The sequence below is a fragment of the Tupaia chinensis genome, unplaced genomic scaffold, assembly GCF_000334495.1.
Source record: "Tupaia chinensis unplaced genomic scaffold, TupChi_1.0 Scaffold000234_1, whole genome shotgun sequence".
NCBI classification, from domain to species: domain Eukaryota; kingdom Metazoa; phylum Chordata; class Mammalia; order Scandentia; family Tupaiidae; genus Tupaia; species Tupaia belangeri.
The window spans coordinates 2,418,895-2,445,909 of NW_006159712.1; the positions used below are offsets into that span (position 1 = coordinate 2,418,895).

At 39.4% G+C, this 27,015-nt stretch overlaps 1 protein-coding gene across 1 annotated transcript in view; it reads left to right on the forward strand.

The window, feature by feature from the left end:
• Window positions 1-27,015, forward strand: part of SLIT3 (slit guidance ligand 3) — a 782,476-nt gene that overhangs the window by 84,703 nt on the left and 670,758 nt on the right. The window lies entirely within an intron of this gene.

Consider the following 27,015-nt stretch of genomic DNA (forward strand, 5'->3'; position numbering starts at 1 on the left):
AAATGGGAATTGGTGGTCCAAGAGTCCCAAATAATGGAACTATATAAAGAAACTATAATAAAGATTACATTTTCAATATTTAAATATTTTCTAATAAAAAGTATGGCATTTCAAATGGAAAAATCAATGGAAGATGTGTGTGTGTGTGTGTGTGTGTGGTGTATGTGTATTCCTTGTATGGCAAAGGTAAGGCTAATATCCAGTGGAAAGTAAAGTACTTTCAAAAAATTATTTTTTCATCAATTATATGTCCATATGAGAAAACTGAATTTTTAAATATGCTTAAAATTGTATCAAAGAGTTGAGGCATTTTACAGTCTAAATAAAATACAGTTTCTAGAGCAAAGCATGGAAGAATACCCTTAGGTAAAGATTACTTAAATAGAATAATCATGAAATCTTAACAATAAAAGAAAGTTGGACTGCATTAAAATTAAGAATTTCTTTTCATTAAAAGATATAAATATGGGGGCTGGTAGGTGGCGTGGTGGTTAAGGACACTGGATTCCTACATGGCCGACCACGATTCAAACCTGGCAGCTTGCTTTCTCTCTCTTTCTCTGGTCAAATTAAAATAAATGAATAAAATAAATAAAGATCAATAAAATAATTCTTTTAAAAGAGATATAAGTATGAAGATTAAAAGGCAAGTCACAGAGTAAGAGAAGATATTTACAGTACATCTATATGACAAAGGAACAGTGTCCATAATACCTAAGGAACTCATACAGATTAATAATACAGACATAAAATCCAATAGGAAAATGGGCAAAAGACTTGAATAAATACTTCAGAAAAGCTTTCATATGGCAAGTTAGCTTTCAAAAAGTTGTTCAACATCATTAGTCATTACAGAAACACAAATTAAAAAGTCAGCAAGATACCAGTACAGTGTTACCAAAATGAAAAAGAGAAAAAAAGAAAAGATGTTGGTGAAGCTATCAAGCAAATTGAATTCTTGTGTAGTGTAGTAGGACTTTAAGTTAGTACAGCTACTTCAGAAAACTGTTTCTCAGTAAAATAAAGCTGAACACATGATACTCTATGTTATTGGCAGAATAATGGTCCCTCACAGATGTCCACATCCTATCAGTTAATCTAATAGGTTACATAGCAAAGAGGAATTAAGGCTAAAGATGGAATTAAGGTTGCTAATCATCTGACCCTATAATGAGGAGGGTGTCATGGATTATCTATATGGGCCCAATGTAATGATAAAGGTCCTTAAAATTGGAAAGGGGAGTCCAAAAAGAGAACTAGATGGAGAAGAATTGGGACCAAAGTTGCTGGAACAAGGCCACCATGAATGGAGGAAAGCAAGTGGCCTTCAGCAGCTGGAGAAGAACAGGAAAGATTAGCTCCTAGAGCCTCAGAGAGGAGCACAGTCCTGTCAACACCTGGATTTTAGCTCAGTGAGATTCTCGTTGGACTTCTTAGCTATGGAATACTAAAATATTAAATACGATTTGTTCTAAGTCACCAAATTTATAATAATTTGTCAAAGAAGCAATGTAAAACTAATATATTCTCTGACCAGATATTCTACGCCTACATAGATGAAGGGGGTCTTCAAAAACTTCATAGAAAATGCATATTATGAAAAAATTGCATGGATTTCTTTTTTCTTTTTGCACCAGAATAAACTTTTACTTTAACTCTATTTTCTATGAGCTTTTTTGGGGCCCTTTGTGTACCAGTAGAAAGGCAGAGATATGTGCACCAAAAGACATACAACAGTGTTCTTATAGGGCCAACTCTGTAGCCTCGTGGTTAAGAGAGTGGATCCTACATGGTTGACCACAGTTCAAATCCCAGCTTCGGTGGCTTCAAAAACATGTCAGGCATGTGTGCATACCCCAAATCTCAACAGGAAGGAGAAATGAATTGGAGAAGGGATTAGAACATGACTGGGCCCCATATGTATGGGGGGTGCTTTCCTCCTTCCTCTCTTTCTGTCTCTCTCTGGAGAGCTCATGTCCCCACGGGCACTTTTTATTTTTATTTATTTATTTATTTATTTTTGGAGAGGTTTTCGCTATAGGGCGCGTGCGCTCGCCAGACAGACAGAGACCTAGAGACAGAAAGCGAGAAATCACCCCCCAGGGGGGATGGTCACGCCGCAATCCCTTCTCCTCCATTCTCCTCTCAGGATCTTGGGCACGCACGCACACGCGCCCGGCGTGAGATTTAAGCCACATGCGAACCGCAGTCGACTACGTGGGAGTCCAGCGACATAGCCATTACGCTAACTGATGGTTCCCGCCACGGGCACTTTTTTTTAAAAAAAAGAATATTTATACTTATACAGCCTTATTCATAATTACATTGAATGGGAAACTACCAAAATTTGTATAAGTGAACAATTGATCATTTGTAGCATGCTAATATAATGGAACACTAAACCACCACGAGAAATGAATGCTATATACAACAATATGATGGCTCTCATAGACATGTTGATTAAAAGAAACCAAGAGTCCAGATGGAAAATTCCATTTACGTTAAGTTCAAAGACTAGTAAAATTATTCTGTGGTGTTGGGATCAGAGTTGTTGTTTCAGCAGGGCATCGAAAGGAAGTGCCAAAAAGACCTTAGGAGGTGCGAGCAACATTCATTTCCTCAACCTGGATGCTGGTGTCATAGTGTGGTTTGGGGAAAGTATTTGAGTTGACATTTATGATTTTGTTTATTTGTGCAATAGAAATTTTACTTGAAAAAGTAAGTGGGGGACCAACAGATGGTGTAATGGTCATTGCAGGACTTTTACGTAATTGACCATGGTTTGAGTCCCAGACCTGGCAGCTTAAAACTCACACTGGGCATGTGAGGAGAATGGAGAGGGGATTGCAGCATGACCATCCCCACGGGGGTGGGGGTGGGGTGGGGGGGTGATCCCTTGTTTTCTCTCTCCCTATCTCTCTCTGTGTCTCCACTGAGTACATGCACCCTATAGCAAAAACCTCAATAAATAAATAAATAAATAGCAGTCGGTCTTTTTAACTTTGGTGTGCTGAGGTATAGTTTCCATAAGGTAAAATCCTCTTTTCAGTGTATGGTTTTCTGAGATTTTATAAATCCATACAGTCACAGAGTCATGTATTCTCTTCTATAGTGTAGATATAGAATAGATACACACACACACACACACACACACACACACACACACACTCACATACCCCTCCTCATGCCACAGTGTGGTCAGCCCCTCCTCCCAGTCAGCAGTTACCACTGATTTGTTTTCTGTCCCTGTAATTTTCATATTCTAGAGCATCATATAAATGAAATCATACAGAATTTAGCCTTTTCAGACAGATTTAGTTCACTTAATATAATGCATTTGACATTCATCTATGCTGTGGTACATATCGATAATTCATTTTTTATTGCTGAGTAGTATTCCACATAATGGATATAATCCAGTTTATTTACCTATTTCCAGTGGAAAGGCATTTTGGTTGCTTTCAGCATTTGGTATTTCTGAATAAAGTTGCTATAAACTTCTGTATAAAAGGTTTTATGTAAACATTTTGGACTCTCTTATATGCCATTGATCATGTTTCTACTTTTTTACCAATACCACACTGTTTTCATTTCTTTGAGGTAGATAACCTAGGAATGTGATTATTGGATCATATAGAAAGCATATTTAATTTTGCAAGGAAACTGTGTAACTTTTTCCCAAAGTTATGGTAATATTTTGCATTTTTAAGAACAACATATGAGAATTCTAGTTACTCCACACCCTCAGCAGCACTTTTGTTATCTTTTTTTCCTCCCAATCTAATATGTCTGTAGTGATATTTCACTGCAGTTTTAATTTATATCATTTTATGTACTCATCTGCCATTGGCATACTTCTTTGTTTAAATTTTATTCAAATTTTTGCACATTTCAGCTGAGTTGTTTTGTCTTTTGATTATTTTAACCGTATTTTGAAGAACAGATTTTTAAATTTATATGAAGCCTAATTTATCATTTTTTTCCTTTTATGAATTGTTTTGTGTCATAGCTGTAACATCTTTACCTAATTTCTATTCAGAAATATTTTTTTCTAGTGCTATTTTCTAGCAATTTTTTTTTTATTTCAGGATTTATATTTAAGTCTGTGTCCACTTGGAGTTTATTGTTGTCTATGGTGCAAAGTGCAGGTAGAGGAATTTTTTGGTTTTGACTCCCCCCCCGCCCCCGCTGCAGGTTTCCAATATGTTGAAAGGCTCTCTACTGATTTGCCTTATAACTTCTTTGAAATCATTTGATAACATGTGTGGGTCCAATTTTGGACTCTATTAGATGCCATTGGCCATGTTTCTACTTTTTCACCAATACCACACCGTCTTAACTACTCTAAATATTACATCTCTTGAAATCAGGTCATATACCTTCTCTAACTTTGTTCTTCTTTATCAAGTTATTTTGACTAGAATAGTTCCTTTCCTTTTCCATATAAATTACAATGTGTCGATTTCTACAAGAATGTTGACTGGGATTATGTTAAATCTCTATGCTAATTTGGGGAAGGATTGACATCTTTATCATATTATGTCTATCGATTCAAAGGCCAATGGCAAAGCTATGTCTTTAAGTCTGACTGATTGCAAGGTTGCGCTCTAGGGACTACCCTGTCTGCTTCCCAGAGTTCAAGTCATGCCTCTGGAAGGCAAGCACACTTTCATGGGTCTAAGGATCTTTCCTCTCATTCTGATCACCAAAAGACAGTTCTCAGCTTGTCCTCCATTCCATGGACAACCATTCTCACATACCTCTGTTCAGAGACTCATGGGCAGTAACAACATTGTAGTTCCTTCCTGTATACATGATGTATTAATAGTTGCAAGAAGTTAACTTCAGAGTCATGAAGTTAAACCAGAATTTAAAATGTGTAGAGACATTTCCAAGGCACATTTGGAAAGAAAAAGCAGAAGCTTCTAAAATCCCGATATATAACATGCCTATTATTCTTCTAAAAAAATAATTTCTGAGCCAGAAGGTGGAGTGGTAGTTAAGGCACTGGATCTCACATGTCTGACTTCATGGTTCGAGGCCCAGATCCAGAGGCTTGAGATTCACACCAAATGCATGTGCATGTGTGCCCAAAATCCTGCAAGGTGAATGGTGAGGGATTGCAGCATGGCCATCCCCACTGGGGGTGGTGATTTCTCACTTTTTCAGTTTCTTTCTCTCTTTCTCTATGGCAAGAACACTCACCCGATGGCAAAAATCTTTTCAACAAAATTAATTTCATGGTCCAACCTAGGTGGCTCAGCCCATAGTGTCCTAGATTTTGGTGCTGGAAGCCTCATGACTGACCATAGGTTTGGATGCTTGGAGCAGCTGCTCATGTCCCAAGTATACATGAGCTCCCCAGTTCCTGAGGATTGAAGAGGTGAGGAGAGGGGACCTAAGCATGATGAGATCTTACCAAGGGTTCTTCTCTTTCTCCCTCTCTCATTTTTGTGCATATACTATCATGAAATAAATAAGTATTGCAAATTAATTTCAATAAATGGTTTCAATAAATGGACTTGTGACTCTAGACCCTGCAACCTAATGGTTAAGGGAGCTATAGTTGACACAACCATTTAAATCCTGGTGCTGGCAGCTTGAATGAACACAGTAGGCATGTATGTGCATGTGTGTGTGTGTGTGTGTGTGTGTGTGTCTCATGGGCAGTAACAACATTGTAGTTCCTTCCTGTATACATGATGTATTAATAGTTGCAAGAAGTTAACTTCAGAGTCATGAAGTTAAACCAGAATTTAAAATGTGTAGAGACATTTCCAAGGCACATTTGGAAAGAAAAAGCAGAAGCTTCTAAAATCCCGATATATAACATGCCTATTATTCTTCTAAAAAAATAATTTCTGAGCCAGAAGGTGGAGTGGTAGTTAAGGCACTGGATCTCACATGTCTGACTTCATGGTTCGAGGCCCAGATCCAGAGGCTTGAGATTCACACCAAATGCATGTGCATGTGTGCCCAAAATCCTGCAAGGTGAATGGTGAGGGATTGCAGCATGGCCATCCCCACTGGGGGTGGTGATTTCTCACTTTTTCAGTTTCTTTCTCTCTTTCTCTATGGCAAGAACACTCACCCGATGGCAAAAATCTTTTCAACAAAATTAATTTCATGGTCCAACCTAGGTGGCTCAGCCCATAGTGTCCTAGATTTTGGTGCTGGAAGCCTCATGACTGACCATAGGTTTGGATGCTTGGAGCAGCTGCTCATGTCCCAAGTATACATGAGCTCCCCAGTTCCTGAGGATTGAAGAGGTGAGGAGAGGGGACCTAAGCATGATGAGATCTTACCAAGGGTTCTTCTCTTTCTCCCTCTCTCATTTTTGTGCATATACTATCATGAAATAAATAAGTATTGCAAATTAATTTCAATAAATGGTTTCAATAAATGGACTTGTGACTCTAGACCCTGCAACCTAATGGTTAAGGGAGCTATAGTTGACACAACCATTTAAATCCTGGTGCTGGCAGCTTGAATGAACACAGTAGGCATGTATGTGCATGTGTGTGTGTGTGTGTGTGTGTGTGTGTGTGCATGTGCACACGCGCTTGTGCATGTCCGCCTCAAATCCCACCTGGATGTAGAAAAGGAGAGGAAGGGATTTCAGCATGATTACATTCCATTGGGAGTGTTTTCTCCCTCTTCCTCTCTTTCTCAACCTCTTCTCTCTCTCTCTCTCTTTCTCTGTCTCTCACAAGCACACATGCACCCTCTGGCAAATTAATTAAAAAAATAAAATCTCCCTGTCTTTCTCTTGCCTAAATGTGCTTCTCTCCTAGATGGTCAGTTCTCTGAGTATGAATCATGTGGTCCTATTTTCTTTAAATGCTACCTAGGAATATATGAATTCTATTTGACTTCTTAGTTATTTTGGGGAGGGAAGCGGTTTTTGATATAGGGCGTGTGCGCTCGCCAGAAAAACAGAGAGACAGAAAGATAGAAAGCGAGAAATCACCCCCCGGGGGGATGGCCATGATGCAATCCCTTCTCCTCCATTCTCCTCTAGGTATCTTGGGCACACACGTACATGCACCCAACGTGAGTTTAAGCCACCGGGTCCGGGACTCAAATAGCAGTTGACTACATAGGACTCTAGCGACATAGCCATTATGCCAACTGCTGGTCCCAACTTCTTAATTTTTTAAATAATAAGAAATTAGTACAGAAAATTGCAAGAAGAGTAAAGAAGGTAAGTAACCCATAATTCTATCCCCTCTCCTGGTGTTTTGCATGTTATGCTAGTTTCTTCATAATTAGATACCACATATGCATATAATATTGTACATTGTTTCTTTCATTAACATGCATTAAGTTTTCCATAATGTTATTCTGCAAAACCATCATTTTAATGGTTGCATAATTTTTCATATGTCCATCCACATGAACGAATGTACTATATTCTATACAACAACTTATCATTGGGCTTTTAAATTGCTTCAAATATGTTATTAAGATATATTAGGATGAGTGTCTTTGAGCATATTTAAGCAGAATTTATGAGTTCATAATAAAGCTATCTACCATTTAATGACCAATTATTGACTACCAGTTATGGAGCACTATGCTAGTGATTTTTCATACATCTCGTCTGGTGATCTTAATACCAGAAAAAGTAATTGTTATATTGAAATATTTTGGCATATAGAAAAATTAAGAAATAATATGAAAACATTCTTGAAGTAACTATATTGAATTACTCAAGAGAAGCCAGCTTCTGCAATGCAACGTTTGATTCCCTGACCCAGCCAGCCTGAAACTCACCAGGTATGCATGCCAGTGCCCCAGTCTGGTGGGCTGGAGGTCATACTAGAGGAAGGCAGTTGCAGTGTGATCAGACAGTGGAGGATGCTCATCTCTCTCTCTCTCTCTCTCTCTGTCATTTTCTGTCTCTTCCACTCTCAAATGCATGTGCTTGCACTCTATCATCATTAAAGAAAATTTTTTTGGGAAAATTTATGCAAATAGTATATACTGCACATATTTTTTAACTTTGTCCTTTACTTAATTGTGTCTTAAGAGTATATTTATGTGTCTACATGACATTTTCATTAATTTAAACATCTGCCTAGTTTCCCACTACATGTATAATCATAATTGATCTATCATTACGATGGACATTTAGGTTTTCCCAATAATTTACATTTCTAAGCAATGCTATAATTAGCATTTTCTTACATGTCTCTTTTGTACATATGTGTGCACATACATCTAGATATGGAATTGCTGAGTTCTCTAGCATGTATGACTAGATGTGAAATTAATTACTCTAGAATGGCTTTTGGGAATCTTCACAATTTAAAGGATCCCCCAAGTGATTCTCATATGTAGCCAGGGTCAAGAACTGCTGCTGTAGATTTCATCCTTCTCAGGAACCATTGAATTCTTTCCCACATTTTGACTTTGTAAATGCAGAACTAGAGACATAAAATCCTGGTTGCTGAAGATACTTCCTTGATGTTCTGGAATGACAGGTCTTGAGAGCAGCTGAGGCTATGGTCTCACAGAAGAGAGATCAAAGCAGACTAGTCATTATATGACATCTTTTCAGTTCACCTGCTCTGTTATCTGCTTTTACCTGTAGAGGGAGAAAAATCAAAATATCAGCCAAATGAGCTCAACTAGTACAGGTATGGTGAATGATTTTTAACTTATCTATCAATGCTAATCAACTGCTAGAGGCTGCCCCAGTAGAATAATGAAAATGACCAAGGAGTCAGGGAGGAACTCTGGCAAAGGCTGCTATGATTGATTAATGATGTCTACTGAGGGTTGACTACAGTAAGGGTCATATGGGTCCATAATTGCCAGTCTGCTACCAGCATTTGCCTATAAGTGGTCCTCAAGGAAAATAATTTGTTTGGAGATTAGGCCTTGTTGTAACTGAAGAGGAGATCTAAATGTGGTGGCTCGCTTAAGAGGAAAGTTTTGCAAATTAAGTTTTCAAAGTCTTGTTTTTTCTTTTTTCTAAAAGAATGACCTAAATTTACTTCTGAGATTAACATATCCTTGCACATAGAGGGCAAGGTGAGCTCTTAATTGTTCTCATCCTTGGAAAGAATGTGAGCTATGGAGTAAGACCTGTGACAGAGCCCAGATTTGCCCTTCACTGGGTATGTGGTCTGGGCAAAGCCATTGAGATGCTCTGTGCCTAAATTCCTCATTGTTTAATGGGTATAGCATAGCTGTGAGGGTTACTTCTAAGTGGTTAGCATGGTCCAAGCCTAGTTACCAATTAATAGTAAGAGTTGCTGTGTTATGACCATTAGAATTGCTATTATTATTAAAAAACAAAATTATGATTATGGTATTGTAGTTTGAAGATATGTCTGCTTTCAAAAACCCAGATTTGGGTAGATATAGGGAATTTGTTTATAGTTGAAATGAATGACTAGAAATTTGCGCCCAGGACAGCCCATGGCCCAATGGTTATGGTGGCTGGATCCCACATGGCAGGTTACATGGTTGAATCCTGGACCTAACAGCTTGAAAAACAGACCTGACACGTGTGCACGAGTGCCCAAAATTCTGAAAGGAGGGATAGGTGAAGGAGAAGGTATTGCGGTATGACCGTGTTCCACAGGAGGTCATTTCTTGCTTTCCCCCCCTCTCTCTTTCTTTGTCTCTCTCAGACTAGCACATGTGACCTCTGGCAATTAAAAAAGAAAGAAAGAGAAAATAATTACTTAGGGTTGATAGGATGATTCACATCAGGATGTTTGGGGGATGAAAATTTGTGAAGGTGTCAAACACTAAGGCTAGATGACAAGAACTACTTATTACAGTTGAGGAAAATGCAAACACAGGTTGAGCTCTGAGGCCAAGTGAGGGAGTAATTCTACTTCCAGAGAAAACGGAAGAGATCACAAAACAGACTCAGTTACTCTGGGTGTAATTATGTCAGCTATGAAAATGCATTTACAAGCCACATTGCCATATATGTCAGCATCCAGATACCTCCTAGGCCGTGAGAAATAGGCACATTTTTGAGAATTCTTCTTTCAACCCAGTCAACAAACATTCCATTGCAAATTAAGAAAAGAGGGCAGGGCATGGATTGAAAAAGCTAATTGTTCTCACCATGGTCTGGAGTCTGGTGTCTGCTTAGGTTTTGAAAAGATTATTGACTCTTTTCTGCCTCTTTTAATAAGTGTCATATTATTTAAGTGTTGTGCAAGTTACCAGTGTGTATAGAGCATAAGAATAGATGCTTGTCATACATGTGTGTAATCCTTATTTGTCAGTGACACAAATAGCAAATGATAATCGTAGCTATGACTTAGGAATCATGGCCAAGATCATTTCTGTGGATAAAAGAAAAAATTATTATTAATAATTTAATATATAACATATATTATTTATTTAATTATTATAATTTTTTTCTTTTTTTGGAGAGGTTTTTGCTATAGGGTACGTGCACTCGCCAGAAAGACAGAAAGAGACAGAGAGATAGAAAGTGAGAAAGCAGCAATCCCTTCTCCTCCATTCTCCTCTCAGGATTTTGGGCACACATGCACACACGCCCAGCACGAGTTTAAGCCACTGGGTCCGGGACGCAAACCGCAATTGGCTACATGGGAGTCCAGCAACATAGCCATTATGCCAACTGCTGGTCCCTAATTATTATAAATTTTAAAATTATTTTCATTTTTCAAGAAAAAACAATAAGTGTATACAATTTTATAAGTGAGTAAATTAAGGCTTAGGTTAGTTTGGGATTTTTTTCTGATTTGTATCTTTTGTTTTTGTCAAGTTTATTAAAATATTGATAGATAGTAAAATCTACTCTTTTTAACAGTATAGCAAAATAAGCGTTGGCATGTGCGTGTATGTGTGTGTGTGTGTAATTGTGTAACCAAAATCATAACCAAGCTGTAGAATATTTCCATCAGTGCAGAGTTCCATATGCCTTTTTATAGTCAGTAATCTCCTCTCATCCCCCATTCCTAGTAACCAATGATCTGGTTTCTCATCTGCCTTTTGCCTTTTCAGAATTAAGATTCATCCTTTTTTTTTTTAATTTTTATTATAGTTTCATCCTTTTTAAAATCAATTCTTTGTTCATTCCCTTATTCATTCATTTATTGCTAAGTGTACCACAGTCTGGTTGTCCATTCACCAGCTGATAAAACATTTTTTATTTTTTATTGTTTGATTATTATACATAACACTTCTGAACACATCTGTATACTGATCTTTTGTGGAAGTAGGGTTTCATTTTCCTTGATTAAAATACTAGGAGTCCTGGGGTTTCCGAGTCATGTAGTAAGTGAACGCATAACTTCCCTAGAAACTGCCAAAGACTTTCCCACTTAGCATTCCCTTCGCGTCAGGAGGCTCGTAGTTGCTCCACAGCCACAGCAGCACTTCGTAGTTTTAGCCATTTAGTCAGGTAGCAGTGGTATCTCATTGTGTTTTTAATTTGGCATTTTCCTAATGACTAATCTTTTCATATCTATATTCCCTATCTATATGTCTTCTTTGGAAAAGTGCTTATTTAACCTTTGACCTAAATTTTTAAAAATTAGATTGTTTTATTGAAGTTTGAAAGATTTTTATGTATTCTGGACACAAACCCATTATTGGATGTACATTTTACAAATATTTTCTTATAGTGTGTCACTTGTCTTTTCATTTTTGTAATGTCTTTCAAAGAACAAATGTTCTTAATTTTGATTAAGTCCAGTTTATTATTTTGTTGTTGTTATGGTCTTTCTGTATCTTATCTAAAAAATCTTTGCTAAATCAAGCTTGAAAACATTTTCTTCTGTTTTCTTCTAGAAGTTTCTATACATTTAGCATTTATATTTTTATATAAACCATTTCAAGTTAATTCTTGTATATGGTGCAGGAAAATAATTAAGATTATTTATTTATTTATTTAGCATATACATAGCCAATTGTTCCTGCATCTAAAGCTGAAATGATTATGTTTTACCCATTGAATTGTATTGGCCCTTTGCTGGAAATTAACATATAAATATGTGAATTTATTTCTGAGATCTTGATTCTTTTTTTTTTTTTTTGGCACGTGTGCTTACCAGAAAGACAGAAAGAGACAGAGAGATAGAAGGTGAGAAATCACCCCCCAGAGGGGATGGCCACGCCGCAATCCCTTCTCCTCCATGTCGGGGATCTTGGCCCCACCCGCACATGTCCCCGACATGAGTTTAAGCCACCGGGTCCGGGACTCGAACCGCCATCAACTACTTGGGAGTTCAGCAACATAGCCATTATGCTAACTGCTGATCCCTCTGAGCTCTTGATTCTATTCTTTTTGTTGTACTTTTTAAAATTTATTTTTGAGACCAGCAGTTAGCGTAATGGCCATGTCACTGGACTCCCACGTAGTCAACTGCGGTTCGAGTTCCGGACCTGGTGGCTTAAACTCACGCCGGGCGTGTGTGTGTGCGTGCCCAAGAGCCCTAGAGGAGAATGGAGAAGAGATTGTGGCATGGCCATCCCCACTGGGGGGTGATTTCTCGCTTTCTGTCTCTCTGTCTCTCTCTATCTGTCTGGCGAGAGCACGCGCCCTATAGCAAAAACTTCTCCAAAAAATAAAAGAAAGAAAAATTTATTTTTAAAAATAAGTTTTATGTTGTACATTTAAGGTGTAGAACATTGTATTATGGGACACGTATAGATAGTAAAATGGTTACTACATGACCAACATCGAAGTTCACCACTAAGTTATGCATTTCTTTTTGTTTGTTTTGTGGCCAGAGCAGGTAAAATTCCAAAATAAAGAATCTAGAATGATTTCATTCAGTTCTCCTATGGACTTTCAGCTGTTTGTCTTTGTTCCTTCTTTTTTTTTGGCTTCCCTAGGGTTTACAATATATGTTATTAACTTATTTTACTCTATTTTCAAATAATATTATAACATTTTACCCATAATATAATACCCTTATTGCAGTATACTTCCATTACCTCCCTTCTTTCCTTTGTGCTATTATTTTTATATATTTTATTTCAGCTTCCGTTGTAAACCCTTTGGTATATTATTATTTAACATTACAAAATTATATTTTTAAATAGTTTATTGGGTAAAATTCACACAAAATAAAAATCACCCATTAAAAGTCCAGTTTGATGAGTTTTAGTAAATCATTTGTCTGTGTGGTTGTCATCACAATCCAGTCTTAGAACACACCATTACTCAGAAAGTTCCTACATGCCTGTTAGTGGGCAATCCCACTGCCCATTCCACACTTCCTGTGGCCTCAGGCAACAACTGATGTTTTCTGTTTCTGTAGTTTTGGGCTTTTTCAGATTTTAGCTAAGTGGAATTATATAGTATGTAGTCTTGTCTTTGTATCTGGCTTCTTTTACTTAAAATGTATTGGGTTTTAGCTATGTCATCCTTTGTACCAGGAGTTTGTTTCTATTAACTGATGAACAATAGTATAAATATGTAATTTTAGTATTTTTATCCATTTATCAGTTAATAGACACATAGATGGTTTCTAATTCTTGGCTATGATAAATAATGCCTCTATAAACATCATATGCAAGTCTTTATGTAGGCATATGTTTTCCTTTTTTTTTTTAAATAGGCATTGGGAAATGTACATTCCTGCACCATATGATAAGTGTATGTTTAACTTGCCAAACTGTTTACAAAAGCACTAAACTGTTTTCAGAAATGGTTGTACCATTTCTTCATATTCTCATCAAAACTTAGTAATTACAGTCTTTGATGTTGGCCTTTCTGGTGGTTTTGAGATTTTAATTTGCTTTTCCATAATGAAAATAATTTTGAACATCTTTCAATGTATTTATTTGTTATTTATGTCTCTTTACATGTAATTTTTGATAAAGTATCTCTTCATGTTGTCTGCCTATTTTTAATTAGGCCATTGGTCTTTTTGTTGTTGTTGTTTTATTTTGTTTGCTTTAGGGTGTGTATGCTCTCCAAAGAGAGACAGAGAGAAATATAGAGAGGGAAAGTGAGAAATTACTCCACAGGAAGGATGACCATGCCACAATTCCTTCTCCTCTCAGGATTTTGGGCAGACATACACACCCACTCAGCGTGTTTTTCGGTCTTCTGGGTCTGGGACTCAAACAATGCAATCATCCATGTGGGATCCAGCTGCCTTAACCTCCATGCCACCTGCTGTCCATTGGTCTTCTTATTACTGAGTTGTAAAAGGTTTTTAAAAAATAATAAATTCTGAATACAAGATTTTTTCCTGGCTCTTACATGCTGTTAATCTTATTCATATAATTTCATTGCACCTATTGTATTTTACATCTCTACACATTCCAGTTTTTAATTGTCATATAAAAATACACAGCATAAAATCCACCCTTTTAACAAATTTGTAAGTGGACAATATGGCATTGTTAACTATATGCACATTAGTGTGCCCCAGGTCTATAGAACTTTTGCATCTTGCATGATGAAATGTATCCATTGAATAGCAAATCCCCATTTCTCTCTATCCCTAACCATTGGTTCCATCATTCTACTTTCTACTTCTCTTAGTTCTTCTAGTTTAGAACCTTCATATAAGTATGTTAAAGTATATTGGCCTAGAAAGCCTCCATACTCTTCCTTTAGTTTCCATAAGCAAATTATGACCTCGCTTGAAAAAATGTTTAATTAGTAAAGTTACTAGGTTACAACCAATTGAGTGACTAGATTCAGTCAATCACAGGCATCCTGAGACTTTTGAACTGTGTTAACACAGACAAACTTCAAGATGTAACCAGTCCAATTATTTTTCTACCTTATTCTCTCACTTCCATTTGTCACTTTCCTGTCCTAGAACATTATGGGGTCCCAGTTTCAAAATCGTCTTTATTTTTGCTTGATTAAACTCGACTAAATTAAATTGTCTGAAGTTTTTCTTTACCAAGTGGAATCAGGCACTATTTGTCCTTCTATGATTGGCTTATTTCACTTCACATGTGTCCTCAAGTTTCATCCCTGTTGTAGTATCTGCAGGATTTATTTGGTTCTATTACATATATTCCATTTTTTATACCTCCTGAAAGTATGAGGTAGATGTATAATAGTTGTTTTTTAAATTTATTATTATTATTGTTATTATTTATACATTCAATTGCTATACATCATTTAGATTATAAAGAGACTTTATCCAGCGTGATATGCACCTCAGTCCAGCCCAATTGAGAATGCTATACCCGTCATCATCAACAGATAATAAGCCATATCTGTGTCCCACCAATGTCTTACCTCTCTATTTTTTTTGCCAAATTTCCTTTCCTACGCTTTTCCCCTCCCACACTCTCCTTCCACTTTGTCTTGAATGTCCATTACAATTTTCAATGCTTTTATGTCCTCTAGTCTTTCAGTCTCTGTCAATTCACACTAATTACTATGTCCTTTGCTGTGCAGAAACTTCTTAATTTGATGTAATCCCACCTGTCTATTTTGGGGAGTATTGCCTGTGCTTTGGGGGTCTTGCTTTTAAGAAGTCTTCGCCCACCCCAGTGTCTCCCAGAGTTCCCCCAGTGTTTTCCACCAGTAGTTTTATAGTTTGTGGTCTTTGGTTTAGATCTTTTGTTTTGTTTTAATTTGTAATGTATTAATGTAATTATTATTTATACATTTAATTGCTATAGATCATTTAAATTGTAAAGAGACTTTACCCAGCATGATATCCACTTCGAGTTGATTTTTGTTAACAGTGACAGGTAGGGGTTCAGATTCATCTTTGTGCTGGTATAACAGTTGTTTTTAACACCCTTATCTGTTAATTATATCATTTTACCATTTATTAGTCTTATTTTTCCCTTTTTATAAATTATATATTCAGGCTTCTTTTTATTTCTGTTAATGTTTAAGAGAGATCAGTCATTGTGAAATTTATATTTTTGAGTGATCTTGTTATTTTGCTATAGGGCGTGTGCACTCACCAGAAAGACAGAGACAGAGAGATGGAAAGCAAGAAATCACCCCCCGGGGGGATTGCCATGTCACAATATCTTCTCTCAGGATCTTGGACATGCACGCACATGTGCCCGGCATGAGTTTAAGCACCGGGTCCAGGACTCGAACCACAGTCAGCAGCATGGGAGTTCAGGGACAAAGCCATTACGCTAACTGCTGGTCCCAATCTGGTTATATTTCTTTAAAATGTATGAGGCTTTGTTCTATTTCACAGTGAAGCTCCATGGAATCAGTTGGACCCTTTTAAAGGTTGTTTTTAAGCTTTTAATAGGGTAAATCCAAGGTGTCTTTAACTCTACTACAATGAAAATGCTTTTCTGAGATTTCTACCCAGTGCCCTGTGTATTATAAGGCTTTTCACTGTGGCTAGTAAAAACACTCTTACCAGTCGTATGTGAATTCTGGGAATTATTCAGCCTCCTCATTTTTGGTGGTTCCTTCCTTGGCCTCAGAGTTTTCTCTGACAAATACATAGACAAAACTCAAGGGAACCTCTCCGTAGATCCCTAGAGCTCTCCTATTATTCAATTCCCACATCTCAGGTATGAAATTATTATTATTATTATTATTTGGAGAGGTTTTTGCTATAGGGTGCGTGCGCTCGCCAGGCAGACAGAGAGAGATAGAGAGACAGAAAGTGAGAAACCACCCCCCAGGGGGGATGGCCACGCCGCAATTCCTTCTCCTCCATTCTCCTGGGGCACGCATGCACACGCGCCCGGCGCGAATTTAAGCCACCAGGTCCGGGACTCAAACCACGGTCGACTACGTGGGAGTTCAGCGACATAGCCATTACGCTAACTGCTGGTCCCATCAGGTATGAAATTTTACAGTTCTAGACACATTGTCTTCTCTGATCTCTGCTTAGCCAAGAGAGAATGGCGGATTCTCTGTGCCACATCCTAGATGTTATCTAGGCATAACCTGGCACAATCATACAGCCCACCTCATTTGTTTGTCACATCAGAGAGCACAGTAATGCAGTTCCAATTTTCCAGGGTTTAAAAATCACCTTATTTCATAGTTTGTCTAGTTTTTCCACCTGTTTAAGGGGGGAGATGTTCAATTCCTGTTTCTTTATCACAGAAGCAGAAGTGCTTTCATTGCAAGCTTTAGATCAGAAGAATGACATGTTCTGACCTATATTTTAATATGAAAGGACTACTGTCTTAAAATCTGAGTTGGGGATGGGCCACAGATGGCATAATGATTATGTTACTGAACTACCACATGGCTGACTGTGGTTTGAGTCCCAGACCTGGAGGCTTGAAACACACCAAGTGCATGTGCATGCATGCCCGAGATCCTGGGAAAACAGAGGAGAAGAAATTGTGCCATGGCCATCCCCCCAAAGGGCGATTTCTTGCTTTCTATCTCTTTGGCAAGTGCACATGACAATAACAAAATACTATATTAAAAAAAAAAAAAGTTGAGTATAGGACTAGCAGGTGGCAGGTGGTTAAGGTGCTGGATTTCTACATGGCCAGCCTTGGTTCAAGTCCTAGACCTGGACACTTAAAAATCATGTCAGGCACATATGTGTGTGTGCCCAAAATCCCAGGAAGAGAATGGAGGAGAAGGGACTGAAATGTGGCTATCTTCCCTGGGGGGTAATTTCTCACATTCCTTCTTTCTGTCTGTCTCCAATAAGTGCACACACCCTATGGCAAAAACCATTAAAAAAAATACTGAGGATAGGCTGGCTACAGATGTGCAGCACTAATACAGCCCTCCATGGTGTGGAGGCCATGTTGCAAGGTTTGGGTTTGCATCTTGAGGCCTCACTGTACATGCTGGTTATGTGCATAGTTGTCCATTATCTGGATGCCTAAGGTGGAAGATGGATTACTGCATGAAGACTCTGTATGAGGTTTTCTCTCTCTTTTCCATCTTAAAAAATAATAAAGTTGCCTATATAAGGTAGGGAATGATGGAGGCAAGGAATTAGAGTTTGTTAGTATAATCCAGGCCAGAAATGATAGTCATTTGTGGTCATGGTAGACATGGACAGAAATGGTTGGATTTTCAACTTGAAGAAAACTAAACAGGATTTTCTGGTTATTTGGGTGTTGAGTAAGAAAGGAAGAGAGAAAAGAAGGACTCCCAGAATTTCAGCCGAAGTAACTAGAAGAATGAGGAGGTCATTGAAAAGAATAGTTTCAGTGTTAAGGAGAAATTCTGGAAGTGGTGGGTTCCAGAAAGACCTAGAAGAGAAGAATTTGACTCAATGAAGATAGACAATTTTCCCAAGGAGTTCAATAAGTCACATTTCATTTCTGAAAGGACTAACAATCTAACTGGAGAAGGTGGGAGATGTGTGAGGAGATAATTACATTCCTAGGGAGTACAGTGATACAGGCTTATGGAGCCGCGGGTAAAATGAAGACATCTCTCATAGAGTGGAGGAGAAAAAGGAAGGAAGTACAAAGTGCTTCGAGCTATAGGGTGAAGGACCTGGGCAATTTCTCCAGAGTACGAAGGTGGCAAGGGCGCTGCAGAATGAGAGAAGTACGTACGGTGAGCTTCCCACTTGTTTGCAACTTTGCTGGCCTCTATTTGTCTTTTCCATAGCCCCCTATTGATTTTCTTCCCAACATGTTATCATTTGTAATTATACATTAATTTTTTGGCTTAATTGGTTGTTTTACATCTGTTGCCCATGTATGACTCTGTAAGAATAGCAAGTGTGTTTACTGTGTCTTCACGATAACTCCCCCTGCGCCTAGGAAGTGCTCAGTAAATATCTGTTGAATGAATGAACAAAAGCTAAGAAAAGGGCAGATAATGAGAGTTATTGTTTACAAGCATTTCAATGATGAACCAATAGGAGGAAGTATAGTCAGGATGGGAGAATTTCTCATTGTTTCTGAAATACCATAGAGGTAGCAGCTTTTCCTAAGATTGATCCTGTGTGATTTGGAGAACACAATTATGGAGAGTGTCCTGGTACATCACCCTGTGTAATAAATGCTGATGGTTATAAAACAGCCTTCAAATCTCAGTAAGAGATTTATTAATAGTTTATTCTCTTTTTTTTTTGAGAGATTTTTTGCTATAGGGCACGTACATTTGACGGAGAGACAAAGACAGACAGAGATACAAAAAGCGAGATATCACTCCCCAGGGGGGATAGCCACTTCTCCTCCTCTCAGGATTTTGGTCATGCACACACAAGTACCTGGTGTGAGTTTTGAAAAGCCAGGCCCAGACTCAAGTCATGGTCGACTACATGGGAATCCAGTGGCATAACCATTACACTATCTATCGGTCCCAGTAGTTTCTTCTCTCGATATAGTATGTCTGGCTATGATCTTCTATGCAATTCAGGGATACAAATGCCTTCCTTTCTGGTTCTCTGCTATTCTCTCAGAGCACCCTGGGATCTTATACAGGATCCCTGCTATTTGTCCAGCCAATATCAAAGAAAGAGGACTTGGCTGACTTCATAGAGGTTTCAAAGACCAAGTCCAGACATGGTATCCACCTCTGCACTTGCTCCATTGGTCATAACCAGGCACATGGTACTGGCCTAACTGCAAGGGGGGCTGGGAAATGTAGTCTTCCTTTGAGACTGGAAGAGGAAATTAGAGCTGTGAACATTAATCCAGCCTCAATCACTGTAGGGGACCTCATTTGGTTCTTGTGAAGATTAGAAATTTAATGTACGCAGAATACTCAGAACAGTGCCTAGTACATTCTGGGACACCTGGGATTCCAGGTAACTTGCAAGAATGGTTTCTCTGCAGGAATTGTTACCTGCTAAATAAGTGTAGTGCTCTGCAGCCTCTTTCAAGTCCAACAGCTGGCTAGAGAGTGTTGTGGGCCCCAATGCCCAAGGAGGCCAGCCAAGAATGAAGATGCCCCCATCAAGACTGTGTGGTACATCCTCATGCTTTGTTTAATGTGGTTCCCTGGGTGGGATGTGTTTTATGAGCAGGTGTTCCAGTTAATTAGGTGATTAATACTTCTCAAATTGGAGAGCCATTTCCCCAGTGACAGTTCTTGCTTTGCTCAAATATGAAACAAATCTTCATCATATAGTTTGGAGAAGCCGTTGATCACTCTCATCTGTCCGCCAGGCCTCTCAGGTCAGTACTCCACACCTGGCTGAGTTGCTTCCAATGCACCAGTTTAGGGGAACAAAAGGTTCTCAAGTCATCTGGCCTCCTCACAGATCAGGGCAAAGTTTATCTGAGGATACATTTCTGGTTTCCTTCTGGAAATTCCCATCTATATCAGCTCTCAAAGTCAGAACTATTACTTCTGCACAGAGCCTTCCAGTTTTCAAAGCAAGGTGCTTAAGCCAGAGCAAATAGAAGGCAAATGGATGTTAAAGTTCTTTCTTTTTTTTTTTTTTTCAGATTGGTGCTCAGGCCAATAGAAATGTGCCCCTAACCTCTTTTATCCCACACTTCCAAAGCTCTCACCCCAGCCCCACACGCTATTCTATTCCTACTTCCTTGCCTTAGTTTCCCTCAATGCCAAGATCTCTCTTTGGTGTCATCAAATCCATGCACCCTATGGAAGCCAAACTTCATTCTTCAGCCCCTTTAATCTAGCTCAGAAGTGATCCCTCCCTTTTCACATAGCACTGTCCGGCCCAAATCAACTAGCATTTAATTGTACACCATATCTTTTCTTTCACATATTTTAATTTTGACTTCCCAATATTAGTGTATTTGGTAGCTATGGCTGTGTTTTCTCCTGGACATAGATGAAGTTCTCAATAAATTCTTGTTTGATTGCCAAATTATACTGGATGTCACTTACCCTTCCAGGAAATGGACAGAATTCATTCTCTTACATCAGCCTGGGCCACACAACTGAAAACACTCTACTCATTCCCATCTCTCTCTTGTTCCAGTTTTACCATCACGGAAGGTCTGGATAGTTTTCTCTAGTTCCAGGAAAGTACTGTGATTGGCCCATTTCAGTTATGTGCTCACGCAGAACATGGAAATCAAAACCATAAAGAGGTATGGTTTGAAAATCACTGTGTTGAGGGAGATGAAACCACAGAGAAACAAGGAAGTCCTGAAGCATACTCATGTGGTTGGAGTGAAAGGCCAGTTGAGAGTTGTCTACTATAGGTAGATCTGGATTTTAGATGGTTCTATTCCTCTCTCTTCTTTCCCGGGATTGATTATTTTTAAATTATTGGGTCATCAGAAAAGTCATGACATATTTTTTTTTCTGTTCTTCTATGCAAAAATGTATCATAAGTTTTCCAGTAAATATTAATTCATCAAACATTTATCTAATCAGATTAGATACTGCCACTTGGCAAGGCCCAGTAGATGATCTGGCAATAACCCCTTATTGTCCTTTCTTTCTTGAGGAAGAGAGAGAGAAAGATTTGCAGTCTGTTTAATTAATTAATTTTAAATTTTGCCACAAGACATGTGCATGTGTGCCACAGAGAGAGACAGTAAGAAAGGGAAAGTGAGAAAGTACTCCCTGTGGGGAATGGTCATGACACAATCCCTTCTTCCCCATTTCCCCTTTAGGGATTTTGGGCACATGAGCCTGTTGTGTTTTTCAAGACACAGAATCTGGGACTCGAACTACGTGGTCAGCTATGTGGGATCCAGCTACCTTAATGCCTTGGCTGGCTCAACATTTGCATTTTCAAAACTGTCCTTTCAAGTCCAGCTGATAGTACCTTTCCCTTAACCCTATTCTAATAGGGATCATAATTTTGGGGGGGAGAAGAGTTTTTGTTTATATGTATTAATTATCAACATAATATTTTTTCAATTGGATTTCTCGCTACATGAGACAGGGATAATGATTAAATCAGGGTGATTAGTATACCCATCATCTCAGCCGTTTGTAACATTATATACAGAACTTTGTTGTTAACTACATTCTCCCCACTATATGATATAACAGTAGACATTGTTCCTCTATCAGTTTCAAATTTGTTTCCTTTAGGGCATGCTTGCTTGCTGGAGAGGGAGAAACAGACATAGTGAGAGGGAGAGTGAGAAGCCACCCCCACCCCAGGGAAGATGGCCATGTTGCAATCCCTTCTCCATTTTCCTCCTGGGATCTTTGAACACTTGCACACACACCTGGTGTGATTTTCAAGCCACAGAGTCCAGATTTGAACTCCAGTTAGCCATGTGGGAGTCCAGCGACATAACTGCCACACCATCTCCTGGCCCCTATTTGTCAAATTTATTTCTGTGAATCAACATCCCTCTATCCTCCCCAACCCTTCCCAGTGTCCTGTAGTCAAGGTCCAGTAGTCATTCTGTATCTCTCTACTTCTATAACTTCATTTTTCCCAATTTCCATATGTGAGAAAGAATTTGTGGTATTTGTCTTTCTGTACCTGACTCATTTCGACATAATGTCCTCTAGGCTGGCCCATTTAACTTCAAATCACTAGACTTTGTATATATATCTATATGTGTGTGTGTGTGTGTGATATATATATATATATATATATATATATCACATTTTCTTTATCCATTCATCTGTGGATGGACACTTAGGCTGCTTCCATGTCTCCATATCTTGGCTATTGTGAATAGTGCTGCAGTAAACATGGGGTGCAGATATCTTTACAACATACTGCTTCCCTCCCTTTGGATACATGCCCTGTAGTGGAATTGTTGGGTCATATGGAAGTTCTATTTTTAGTTTCTTGAGGACTCTCCATGATGTTTTCCATAATGGCTGTACTAATTTACATTTCCACCAACAGTGTATAAGTGTGCCCCATCTATACATCCACCCCAGCATTAGTTACTTTTTGTCTTTTTTTATAATAGCCATTCTAACTGAGATGATACCTCCTTATGGTTTTGATTTCCATGTTCCTAATCATTAGTGATGCTGAGTATTTTTTTACATGTTCGTTGACTGTTTATAATTAGAGATCATGGTCTTAATCGCAAATTGAGGTTTTCATCTTCTTTCTCTCCCCTACTCCCCCTCACTATTCATCTATTCCCCTCTGCCTCATTGGTTCTGGGAGATAGTGTGTTTGCTTCAGGGACCCTCGCAGGAAATGGGTAACATGATTCAAAGGGGTAACTGGAAAATGTTTAGTAAAGAGACTATATGGAAAGATGAGGCAGGGAAGGTTAAGGAATCAAGAAGGAATGGTAACTTTCTAAAATTTAGTAATGGTGTAAGGAAATATATTTCCATTTCTATTCCCTAAAAAGGCAAGGAGATGGGAGTGATTATCAAGGAGACCCATAACTGGAAGAGAGGACTGTTGGACATGAACTGTGACCTTCAGCAGGGGAAGACAGCCACTGCCCAATGCAATCTTTGTGGAAAAAGTCCTGGCCTCTGTCTGAGTCTCTGAGTCGGTTCCCCATGTGGCACGACCCAGGGGAGAGAAGGTGATATAGTATGCAGAGATCAGTGTCCTGGGGATACAGTTGCCTCTGACAGGGGGCAGAGTGGATCTGCAGAATCAGTACAAATGGTTAGTCTTGATGGGGTGAAAGCAAGCATGTCAGAAAGAGGAGTTTGTGTGTATAGTTTGCTAGAGTATTCTGGTAGAATGTACCCTCCCCCTAAAAAAAGATTAAGTAGTACTGATCAAAGATAAAAAAACGTAATAGGAGAATAGTAAATAAGTAGCTGATCATAAGATCATTTATTTACCCATTTATCTATTCCTCTATCAATCATTAAAGGTTTATTTGTACTTGTAGGTATCAATTATGCAAAAATTATATCAAGTATGCAGAAACATCTCTGTGTATTTGAAAGTATTTATAATAAAATGTTAGAAGAAATGAATTCTACAGGTTACTATTCTCAAGAACCTAATAGCCTGGACCAGCAAGTTTTCCTGGGGGGACTGGCAACTAATGGGACTCTGGGCTAGTCAGGCAGGACAGTAGGGAAGGTTGTTCTAGGAGTGGTGTTGAAAGGGTGTGGGAGAGTGGTGGGAGATGAGGTGGTAGTGGCTGGGTGTGAGAAAGAGGGAAGATGCTTTTGAGCTGTTCTGCCTTCTCTGTACTCCCATCTACGTTTTCAGGAACAGCACACCACTTTTCCTTTGACAGTAGTGCTCCTACCTGCCCAGGTGAGTGCAGTTTCTACGAAACTGTCATCCCCAAGTTCTTATCTTCTCTGGCCAAAAGGATCATCTCATAACCCAAGTCAGGCCAATCAGTTGCTCTTTCTTGGGAATTTGGAAATCTTGGAGCTGGCATCCAGGTCCTGCTTTGGGTTTTATCTTTTTTGCAGTCTCCTTATTCAGTTTTTTTCTTAGATTCTATATATTACCTAAGACCCTTTTAAAACTTTTTTTTTTCCTTAATGAGCTATAGTTATTATCTTCTGTTGCTTGTAACCAGAATATTTCAACTAATTACAGTGGCCAGGTAAGATGTAGTATCTTATACAGAGGGATAAAAACAGGGGGAAGAGAAAGATTGAGATGGATTTTCTTCGGGGACTAGGTGGGTAGTTTGCTTTTGAGGAGCCTATAGAAAACCAAAGGGAAAAATCCGAAAGTTGGCCAGAGAGACTTTCAAACTCTGAAAATCACACCACAGATGTTAAAGCCATCTCTGGCACGTGGACACAGAAAGTCCTATGCAATGGCACCCTCCCCAGAGAGCATCATGGAGACGGCCACATTCTAAAGATGTCCCAGAATCATGAGTGAAGGTAGTGGACAGAGCCGCACTGTCAGCACCTGGAGCCCCAGGCCCTGGTTTTGGCTCTTTCACTAGTTAGTTGGATGATTTCACATAAATGCCGCCTCTGAAACGCAGTTCCTGTGTTAGTAAAATACAAAGGTTGAGTACATTCAAGGTTTTCAAAGTATGTTTCAAGAGAATTTTAAATTTCTATGAAAGAGGGTCAGATATAGGAAATATGTTTTGGGTTTAACAAACCATAGACATATTTCTTTATTGTAGGGCTTCTCAGGGACCTAAATATGCTCGTCTGAGATGCAAATACCTGAGACTGAAAGTGAGAAGCATTTCTCACTGTATCATTGCCCAAGCAAACTTTTTCCCCCTCAGTGAAACACATGTAGCCAGTAGTCATCAGAAGGTACTTGAAGAAATGCTGGCTTGGGTGGCTTCTAAGGTTGTCTGGGAACATTCCTTAACTCAGCATAACCTCTGTGCACTTCCTCTCTTTTCCACTAGCCAGTTCCTCCTGGATGGTTGGCTCTGAAGGACCCCTAGGATCTGTCTAATGGCTTCTCCCAGGATCAACCATTTGAATGTCTATGATCTAGTCAGGGTCATGAGACCCCCCCAGCAGCCTAAATGAAAAACACAGTCCCCCTCTGGGCTGAGGGCTCAGGACTCAGAGCACAGACCCTGGCCCATCCTGAAGGGATTGCAAAACATGCTCTAGTATGCATTTGAGAAAACAAAGAAAAAAATCCTGCTCTTTTCTGCTCCAGACAGTCTGAGACGCTTTTGTGCCCTTGGGTCTTTGCCCGGTTCTCTCATCTGCCTCAGTACTGGTACTAAATTGGTTCAAGGTTTGGAGGAAAGCTTCAGAGGAAAGGGGGAAAAGGATGTTTAGAGTTCCTAAATGCTGAAGTCACTTGGAGGACCAGAGGGTAGACCCTTTCTGTCCACCAGAGGGCGATGACAACAGTGTCTGTATAGAAAGTTGTTCCCAAGAATAACAGCAGTAAATTGCACCTTATGTGTTTATGAATGATGGAGGTAACGGAGTGTGTGTGTGTGTGTGTGTGTGTGAGAGCGTTCATGCGTGCATGTGTGTGTATGTACAATAGGGTGCCTGGAGCTTAGACTTTGAAACTCTGCTAAGTATAATAAAATAAAATCTGCACCTCTGCTATATATTGACAGGATGTGGTCGAGTAGTTGAAAGTTTCCTTGAAGAAAAATGAGAATAGCATTCATATGAAGGAACAGGGCAGAGCTCTCAAGAGCATAGTTGCTGTTGTCATGTAAGTGTGTGTGTATGTGTGCGAGTGTATGCATGATATGTATGTAGGTATGAGTGTGTGAGCCTAAATGGTGTGTGTGACTGTGTAGCCATGAGTGTATGTGTAAGGGTGTGTGTGTGTGTGTGTGTGTATGCAGGGCTCATTCAGACTTTTCCAGTGTGAAGGGACCTTAAGGAAGTCTGGGCAATACTTCCTCCAGTTTCTGCCATTTCCCTCCAAACAAACAAACAAAATCATTCCTACAAGTATTTATGGAGCCTCTAACACACTGCCCCTCCCTACCAGCATCTGGAAAAGCTCAGACCTGGGCACTGGAAGGAAGGCGCTGGGAGCAAAAGGGATGCTTTGCATGCGAATGACTTGTTTTACAAAAACACTTTCGCTTTTTGTTGCTCTAAACAACCCAGGGAGGTGGGGCCAAGTCAGGCTGTGGCCTTTTGATATGAGGAAAAGGAGGTAAAGGCATTTCAGAGAGGTGACATGATTGTCCCAGTTAGCAGTCAGGAAGCAGACACTCAGGCCTGGACATGGTGTTTTCAGTACAAGGGTCCAAGCCTCTGCCACTGCCGCTTTGGGCAACACACCAGGAGTCGAGGCTGGGCAAAGCAGGGCAGGCCTCCGGATTGGGTTTGCTAGCAGGGACCTCAACGACACGGACAACCTTTTTTTGGTGACATGTGGGACGGTGGAGTGTATTAGCGCCAACAAAGCAGGTCCTCGAGGAAGCAGTTGTGGCTCTTTGCCAAGAGTACTGATGACTGGATGATGCAGGGACGCGTCTTCGCTGGTGAGAGTGTTGTGCTTTGGCGGTCCCGGTGGCTGTGTGACCTTGGGCAAATCACTTCGGGTTTTGATCAGTTTATGGGGGGTACTCAGAAGCCCTCCTTTCTTCCAGATTTGAAGAAAGGAATATATACGCACAGTGCCCAACTCAGCACTTTTTTTTAAGCGCCACAAGCCTCATCTGTCCTTGGCTCCTGACAGTAAACGAGTTTCAGTGCTTCTTTCCCCAGGCCCTGCTGGCCAAGCCCCCTTCCTTCCCTCTCTCTCCTCTACTGCCTCCTCCCTCCCGGCTTTCGGGCGCTCCAGCAAAGTTCTCAACTTAGTCGACATGACGCGCAGACCAGCCAATGGGAGGCAGAGCTGGCGTTTTTGGTGGGGC